Source organism: Oculina patagonica, chromosome 4, assembly GCF_052425735.1.
Source record: "Oculina patagonica isolate OP01 chromosome 4, crgOcupat, whole genome shotgun sequence".
NCBI classification, from domain to species: domain Eukaryota; kingdom Metazoa; phylum Cnidaria; class Anthozoa; order Scleractinia; family Oculinidae; genus Oculina; species Oculina patagonica.
Genome location: NC_135761.1, coordinates 55,544,309 through 55,553,477, shown reverse-complemented (window position 1 = coordinate 55,553,477; position 9,169 = coordinate 55,544,309). Strand labels below are relative to the sequence as shown.

Below are 9,169 nucleotides of genomic sequence, written 5' to 3'. Positions count from 1 at the left end.
ACCGAAGGGACAAATTAACTGGTTTCCCCAGGGTAAAGTCTTCAAGTGATTTGTTTTTCGATCTTTCCTAAGTATGTAGTTCAACGAAGACTTAGAACTTCGATGAGTCGTCGGTCAACATTCGCGGGTAACAGTACACATCTGAAGTCATAGATTTTGCAATATTGCCCACTCAGAAGCTTTTGGCGGGAAACATTTTTATTGTTAGATGTCATGTGACCTCAAAGTAGCCAAATAGAGTGCGCGCTGTTTATACCTAATCGTACCTTTTTGGTACGCTTCGGCGGCATATCAGGCGAGTTTGGTCGAGCCATGGTTCGTATTTTGGCGAGACGCAGTCGAGCCAAAATACCCATGGCGAGACCAAACGAGCCTGATATGCAGCCGAAGCGTACCAAAAAGGTACGATTAGGTATTTACCGTACCAAAATTCAGCCAAAACTCAGGTTATATTTATCGCTCTGTTGAAGCCATGCTTGCAAGGTACGTACTGCAAATTGTGTTGACTAGGTCTTCATCACTTTTACCAAGTTCTTCTTCTGCCTTTTTTTCACTCGTTTGTTTAGAGTTTCATTCTCTAAATTTTCAAAATCAAAATTAAAAGTTGGAAATTCCGACTCCATTTTTTAGTCTGAATGTCTCAGTACTCATCGGCAAACATCGCGCAATAGCCGATTCCCTCTATAGCGCGCGCCTGCAGGGAATCACGGTAGTTGTATTCATCAAACCATGCGCGAGACTCAGCAATGTGCATCGTTGCTGAGTCTCACGCGTGGTTTGATGAATACAACTACCGTGATTCCCTGCAGGCGCGCGCTATAGAGGGAATCGGGTATTGACGAGCGCGCTCAAGTTTAGTTTTGGCGGGAAAGTTTTTCTCTTTTTTAAATTACGAAGTTCTGTTTTATTGGTTAACCTCATTTCAATTCATCGTACAGTAACACTACTTTACTTCAAAGTGACCGTGATATGGTGGCATATCAGGTCAGTGACTTGATATCGTAGGATATCAGGACAGTAGATCGCACTTCTAATTGGCTACTTGCGAATTTGGGTACGGTAATGGGGAAAACAATTCCAGCTATACAGCAATTTTGGATGTTGTATGATGTTATACTCGCTATTATGTTATACGTGCAGCGGAACTTTCGCAATAATTCGATTTGCTATTTGAAAGCGCTTATTTTTCATCCAACATATTGCAACAAGGTGACCAAATGTGCGCTATGTTGCTTTGAAATGTTGCGTGCATGGGGCCGAGGTTTTAAGTATCTCCCTGCATACTAATCCAGTTTCTTCCTCCATACTTACTAGTAATACGTGAAGCTCTGGGTTGGGAAGGGGGGGGGGGGGGGAGTGTTATAAATAAGGAGTGGATTATATGAAGTTGAACATTAATTGAATTGTACATATTCAATTTTCCTCCACAGTAGGCAGGAAGATATATTTGTTAGAAATAGACCATTTCCGAGTTACTCTTTGCCTCTGTTTCAAAACGAGTCTACGTGCGAACCCATTCAAATGAAAATGAGCTTGATTTGCATGAAAAAAAATGGACCTGTAGGTAAAACTCATTTTCATATGAATGGTTTCGCACGTAGACTCGTTTTGAAACAGAGGGAAAAGGTAACTCGGAAATGGCCTATTTTATTTCAACGGGCATGGCCGAGACACCTTCGTTCCCAGGGTCTACTCCGCTTTAAAGATGGTGGCTTTTTCTGGTTCGTAAAGAGGTATAAAGCGTTGGGAAGCGCAGGCTATTTTCAAAATCATCGACAAATTATTGGATAGTCGCATTTTGGACATTTATTTGATGGCATAAAAAAAGAAGAAGAACGAACGGCAGGAGGATTCGAAGCCTCCGCCCGCGCGCCCCTGATGGCGATGAAAGGTTTATAGGCTGAATAGGCGTTGAGGGAGTATTATGTGGAAATCAATGTTATTTTAATCCGAAAAGAAAAACGATAAAAATGAAAGGCTCAGGATTCGAACCCACCAAAAAAAAAAAAAAAGAAAAAAAAAAACCCTAGCCGGATTCGAACCCCCGACCTCAGGTCCGAAGATCTGATTTCAAGTTCGACGCCTTACCATTAGGCCACCAGCGCGCGGCGGCCGGGTGACGTCATTTCCGCCACACACCAAGCTCACAAATAAATAAATATATATGACCGTAAACTCTACACGAGATTTCATCCCGCCTGATCCCTTTGAGGGACAAAATTATACACCCCGCTACGCTCGGCCTTCGGCCTCGCTTCGCGAGGAATAAGTGTAACGCAATAAGAACACCTTCCTCCTAGTCAACACTGATTGGTTTGATAAGGACGTTCGCGCTTATTGTTTATGCGCATCCTTACTGCGCAATTAATTCATGTCGCGACGTCATGCCACGTCATGCATCGAGCATGAACACATAAAGGGCGTATAGCCCTTATGTTCACTTCGCTTGAATTTTAAGCCTAGTTTCACTTGCGACGCAAACACAAGCGCAAGCACAAGCGTAAGGATAACGGCTATAATTTCACCGTGAATACGGCTTCGACGCGAACAAAGCACAAACACAATTGAATTTTGCAGTGAGGGTAAAAAGTGGAATGAGTTTGCGGAATGGCATGTGGCATGAGTTGCGGAATGGCATAATTATGCGGAATGTAATTTACGCGGAATAATTCATTGACATAAATTATACTAAAAAGCGCGCCAAATTTTAAAAGAGAAGCCGCCTTGTTAAATACTGCTGGCTCAAACAATCAAGGACTGAGCAGTATGGACGAGGAAACTTCCATAGAACATCGTTGTAAAGATAATTTCACCGTCCAAATCACCGATTTACGCCGAACAGAAGCAGAGAAATTATTTTCGCTATTTGCCGTGACGCTTCCGAGGACTTGAATTATCGACTAGCTGGCGTTAGTTCTGTTTAACATGAATGAAAACTCTCGTCTATTTGCCTCAAAATACAGAACGATATTCGTTCTAAAGCTACGTACTTCAAGGCAAGACACACAACTGTCAAGTTCAACCCATTTGAAGAGAACGCGTTTAAATAAATGAAAGCAAGTGACGTGTTGTTAGTCGCCCGCGAAATAATGTGTGACCGTGTCACTGCCTTGTTCCAGGAATCGTTTCTTTCTAAATCAAAACTTGCTAGGGATCGGAAAAAGCTAGTGGTTTCATTGAAGACAACTACTTTTGGTATATTTCTAGCCGGTGAGGGTAAGAGGCGGAATGAGTTTGCGGAATGGCATGTGGCATGACTTGCGGAATGGCATAATTATGCGGAATGTAATTTACGCGGGATGACTCATTGACATAAATTTTACTGAAGAGCGCGCCAATTTTTAAAGAGCAGACGCTTTATTAAATACTGCGGGCTTAATGATGACAATCGATTGAAGATAGCGTTCTTCACGGATTCTACGAAAAATATTTCGGCGGCCAGTGTTTCCCCAATGCTAAGGATTTCCCATTCTGTGGACGGTTTATCGCTTTTAGTCAAAAGATAAAAACAGCGACGGAAAAGCAACCGACCGTAGATCTTTATACTACAAACCGAAAAATGCCTCGGATACATCTTTGTATTAATATTCATGTAGCGGTTATTAATACTGTATAAGTTAAATAAAACATCGAGACAGAAAGTCCAGTTTTGGCGGATATCATCTCAGCCTCAGTAAGTAGAGGGTACAAAGCAGAGAGATTACGAACACTACGGCATATTTGTTTCATTAGAAGTCTGCTAGCCCTGCTTTTCGTTAGTCTCCTTCGCAGCCGCTCGGGCTGAAATGACGCAACGCTCCCGGTTCGGCTCGAGTGCCGGGCTGCGAAGGAGACTAGCTTTTCGCCTCCCATTATGAAGACTATATAAACTCAGTGGAAGACTTGAACATCAACTTAAAAAAGCGGCAACCGACCGCCGATCGAGTAGAGCGAAACTTTCATATAGTGACTATAGTCACTGCACGGTAAAAACAAGCTATCGTATTTCAAATCTAGCTCGCATTGCAGGTTTACCGATAAGGCAGATAAGGAATCCGGCGAGTAATTATCACTGCCTACTTGTTGTGAATACTTGGCTTTCTCTTACGAAAAGAAAATCATTCGCTAAACATACATTTTATTTTACCGCAAAGATCACGAGACGCACATCGATAAAATCTACTGCGGTACGCGGTGTAAATAGTGTCACACAAGCGGAGAAGCCGTGTCACGATCTTTTCATCGCTGTAATAAAAATCTAGAAATATACCAAAAGTAGTTGTCTTCAATGAAATCACTAGCTTTTTCCCACCCCTAGCAAGTTTTGATTTAAAAAGAAACGATTCCTGGAACAAGGCAGTGACACGGTCACACATTAATTTGCGGGCGACTAACAACACGTCACTTGCTTTCATTTTATATTTAAATGCGTTGTCTGTTTAAAGACTTCTCTTCAAATGGGTTGAAGTACGTAGCTTTAGAACGAATATCGTTCTGTATCTTGAGGCAAATAGACGAGAGTTTTCATTCATGTTAACAGAACTACTCACACACAGCTAGTCGATAATTCAAGTCCTCGGAAGCGTCACGGCAAATAGCGAAAATAATTTCTCTGCTTCTGTTCGGCGTAAATCGGTGATTTGAACGGTGAAATAATCTTTACAACGATGTTCTATGGACGTTTCCTCGTCCATACTGCTCAGTCCTTGATTGTTTGAGCCAGCAGTATTTAACAAGGCGGCTTCTCTTTTAAAATTTGGCGCGCTTTTTAGTATAATTTATGTCAATGAATCATTCCGCGTAAATTACATTCTGCATAATTATGCCATTCCGCAACTCATGCCACATGCCATTCCGCAAACTCATTCCACCTTTTACCCTCACCGGAACTCCGAGCTTTGAAAAGTTGAAAGCATACATTTTGCTTAAGTTCACAAGTTTTTTAGTCGTTGAATAAAACCTTTTAGAGATTCCTTTTTGCTGTTGACAAAAAGTTTTAAAGATGAATCAACTATCAATTATTTTTCACATTATGACCATAGTTCGTCTTGAATAAACTGAAAACGGCGCCCGTGTAAAACGCTTAAAAATCCGCTCGATGCCATTTATGTAATTGGCTTAAGTCTTGAAGTCGTTTTGACGTTTTGAAATATAAAATATCAACAAAAGTTTTAGTACATGCCAGCCTAGCTGGCTAAGATGAAATTCAAGCGAAAATGTACAAAGTTTAAGGTGGCCCGCGGGTATTTATGAGGCTGACAGTTCCCTCTTTTAAGCGCGTTTTAAAACGGCAAAACGTGAAGCGATTACTTAGATTTTTGAGAATCTGAAAAAGTAATGCTTAAATTATATAAAATGATAAATTTTATGGCGATCAAAGGCGATTTGTTAAAGTTATAAGCGATTTTTGGAAGCCTTCGTTTTTAATAAAATGCGATTTTTTTGAAAATGCCACGGTGAATTTTTCTGTAATTACCCCAAAACGCTGCCAAACAGTTGAAGTTTACTCACAACAACTTACAGGAAAATCCACTCCGTAAATTTCCTGAACGAGCGACATCTTTATTTTGCCTTTAAAAACTGTTGTGTTATGCGTCTGACTTGACCGTCGCATAAATTTAATACTTATACTAACCCAGTACCAGCCAGTTTTGAGTCTGATGTCACCTTAATCTTGTGTGTAAAAGTAAAAAAGATCGTGTATATACATCAAATGTTAGCAGTCAATAAAGATGGATGGTTTTCAGCCGAATTTTTGAAAATATCAAACAAATGACGTTATTTAGAATTGCGGAAAATTTGTCGATTTGTTTTTCATTTTTTTAAAGCTGCAGCTAGAACAGGATATTGCAAAGATTTGTGCCGAGTTTCAGCGTGTTCCTATCATACGGTTTGAAGAATTTCGGTCGGAATGTCAGGTACATTTACTTTCCAAGATTTGGTCGCTTTGTAAACCCCGCATTTCGAATGAAATTATACTGTTGTTTTCGAAGAGAGGCGTTGCTTTCAAATTCCGCACGATCTTCTGCCACTTGGAAATAACACAGCCTGAAATGACAAATACCGTTCCTGCACATGTATTCCCTGACGGTAGAAGATCGTGCGGAATTTGGAAGTAACACCTCAATTATCATCGATATTTACAATTCATATTTTGTCTCCATTTTTGCAAAAGTCAAGCGTGTCGCTAAGGAAAGCGTTTTTCGGTAATTCTTTGCTAAACAAAAGTTTTATAGCTACATGAAAATCATACAATTTGCAAACAAAAACTTGGTTTGCGTATTCAGCAATAAAAACCGAACCTAAATAAAAAAAAATGTATACAACTTTAAACAACAAGAGCTTACAGAAAACGTTTTTGCTCATAACGATCACTTAAACCGCTTTTTCAGCTGAACTTGTTACGCTGTATACGGCGGATTTTGTCATGGTAACTGCACTCGACTCCTTTTTGTTCACCGGTGCTTTAGTGATAAGTCTTTAAGCCTGCCTTCGGTGCACGTATTTCTAAAAAGAGTGTTCCAAATGATTGTTGAGTCATTAGTCCAACAAAGTCCAACGAGCAGTTGTTGTATTAGACTTTCAATAAAGTCCTTCGTCTTGTTTATTATGACCACTCGCTACTTCGTCACTCGCACGGCCGCTTCGCGACCTAAAAGGCTCGCTTCGCTCGCTTATTTACTCTGAAAACTCGCGAGATCGACTTGTGGCAAGTCTATTGTTGTATACGTAGGATATGTTGGTGAAAAATTCGAAATGACGAGACCCTTGAATTTTGGTGAAAACTCTACACGCGCATTTTTTGAAAGACCATTCAACACAACGATCTATGCAGTTTTTGTCGCGACTACTGAGATCTTACCTACCTTGGGTATTTGCTGAATGATTTTTATCAATGTTTACTTTAGTTAAAGCAATTGATCGGCTGACCTGCAGAACATAAACGAACGGTCGCAGATTTAGTTGCAATGTTATACGTAGAGAGATCATGAAAAAATTTGAAAAAAGTGCTTAGTCTTGATCTCAACCTACCTGACTTTCTCTATGAAACAAACAGTCTGAACCAACTAAAATAAGGACGGTTATTTCAAAACCAAATTGACGGCGTGGAATATGCTAAAACTGTTGTCGCATTTTTCTATTGGTTGTTGATGACACTTGACGTTTGTGATTGGTTGCCTTGAGATGATATCTTCTGCCCTTCTGTTAACTTAGGGATTCATATGACAATTTTTTTGCTCCTTTAGCAACGTAAAATTTATAGCAAAATTAAAGAATGTCACATTTTGGTAAGATCCGAAAAATACTAAATAGCAGCCATCAGTTTTTATGATCAAAATGTATAAAATAGGGTGTCATTCATATTTTTTGCTGTATTTTGCGAACCCGTTATTTCTATTTAATTTTGCGTGTGTGTTTGCGTGTGTTTTTACGGTTGCGTGAAATTCTTTGGCAACGGCGATGATTTCACAAGCATGTAAAAAGGCAGGCGAGACTGAAGTAAGGCCATGCATATTCTGAATTATAATTATTATGTGGTAAAATAAATGAATACTTTGTTGTAAGATACGAAAAATACTAAAAAGCAGCAACCAGTATTCATAATGAACATGTAAACTATACACAAAGGGTGCAATTCATACTTTTTTGTTATATTGGGTCTATTTCGAACCTGTTAAATTTATTTTATTTAGCGTGTGTGTTTGCGTGTGTTTTTACGGTTGCGTGAAATTCTTTGGCAACGGCGATGATTTCACAAGCATGTAAAAAGGCAGGCGAGACTGAAGTAAGGCCATGCATATTCTGAATTATATGTGGTAAAATAAATGAATGCTTTGTTGTAAGATACGAAAAATACTAAAAAAGCAGCCACGAGTATTCATAATGAACATGTAAACTATACACAAGGGGTGTAATTCATATTTTTTGTGTTGTATTAAATGGGACTATTTCGAACCCGTTAATTGTATTTTATTTTGCGTGTGTGTTTGCGTGTGTTTTTACGGTTGCGTGAAATTCTTTGGCAACGGCAGTGATTTCACAAGCATGTAAAAATGCAGGCGAGACTGAAGTAAGGCCATGCATATTCTGAATTATTGCCAACGAGACAGCCGAGCCAAGAGGTGAGGCTGTCGAGGCGGCAGAATCATAGAGCCGTGTGCGTATGAGTCAGACGTGCCCAACGAAACCGCTCCACAAAATATCCGCTCTGCAAGGTAAACTTGAGCTGGCTGGCAAATTTAGGAATAAGATTGAGCGCTTGCTGGGACGGTTTTCCTTGGAGAAAATTTGCTGGGATTTTATAAAATATCGATTGTACCTTGGAAAAATGAACCAAAATCTTTCTGCTGGCTAAAACACAGACAAAAAAAGACGCGCGGATAAACGAGAATTTAATAACTGACTAACTTGCATTTGTAAACAATATGAAGTAATTGCTAACTTTATTTCTATTGTTTCTATCGGTTATTCTGCTGTCACTGAAGAGGCAAAACAGGCCTGTTTCCTTTTCTTTATGTAATACGAGCATGTGAACGATTTAGAGTCAGTTGAACAGCGCGCTCGGCCCAAAGCGAATGTGTGGCTATCTAGCCAGCGTTTTATGGAATAACTACGCATAGGATAACCAGCTTGACCGACATAGTTCTTGGTGAGTATCGAGTGGTCCCTTTTCTCTGTTGATTAAGCAGTCTTGAGCAGTTTAAGCGGCGTTTGATGAATAATATCGTGTTCAACTTTTCAGCTTTCCGGCGCGCGCGATGGGATGTAAGAAACACACAAGTTATTCAAGGTCATTCAGGTGGTGTATTACCGGGTATATTTTAAAGCAGCTGCCCCAAATTGTAAGTACAGTGTTAATGGTCTTTTGTGTAGCTCTTACCTGCATGAAAATATACCATTCGACGAGGTTTTCGTTAGCTGGAGGATAGCATTCATGAACATGTATTTTCATTGTTCGCTAATAAATCCGAATGAAACAAAATCGAAAGATGAAAAGAGACCATTCATTCGACCTCGAAAAGATATTAGCAGATCATTTTAATCCATAAGGCATTGACCTGACAAAAATACATCAACGAATAAAAGCCCGCATTTTATTTTGCAACTCTAACGGTAAACGGGCGGCACAGTTTAAATTTATGCGCGCCGCGCGCGCGTGCTGGATAACTCCTGGATCACTTTTCCTTGG

General features: G+C 39.9%; 1 protein-coding gene across 2 annotated transcripts in view; it reads right to left on the bottom strand.

The window, feature by feature from the left end:
• Nucleotides 1-7,062, bottom strand: part of LOC144650779 (saxiphilin-like) — a 10,615-nt gene extending 3,553 nt beyond the window's left edge. The window contains exons 1-2 of one of the 2 annotated variants that reach the window (XM_078510525.1): nucleotides 7,012-7,062; nucleotides 6,846-6,909 (exon numbers count right to left, since the gene is read on the bottom strand). The gene's annotated coding sequence lies outside the window, so the exon portion shown is untranslated. The remainder of the gene's footprint in view (nucleotides 1-6,845; nucleotides 6,910-7,011) is intronic. The other variant, XM_078510526.1, reaches the window with a different exon arrangement.
• Between the last annotated feature and the right edge of the window lie 2,107 nt (nucleotides 7,063-9,169).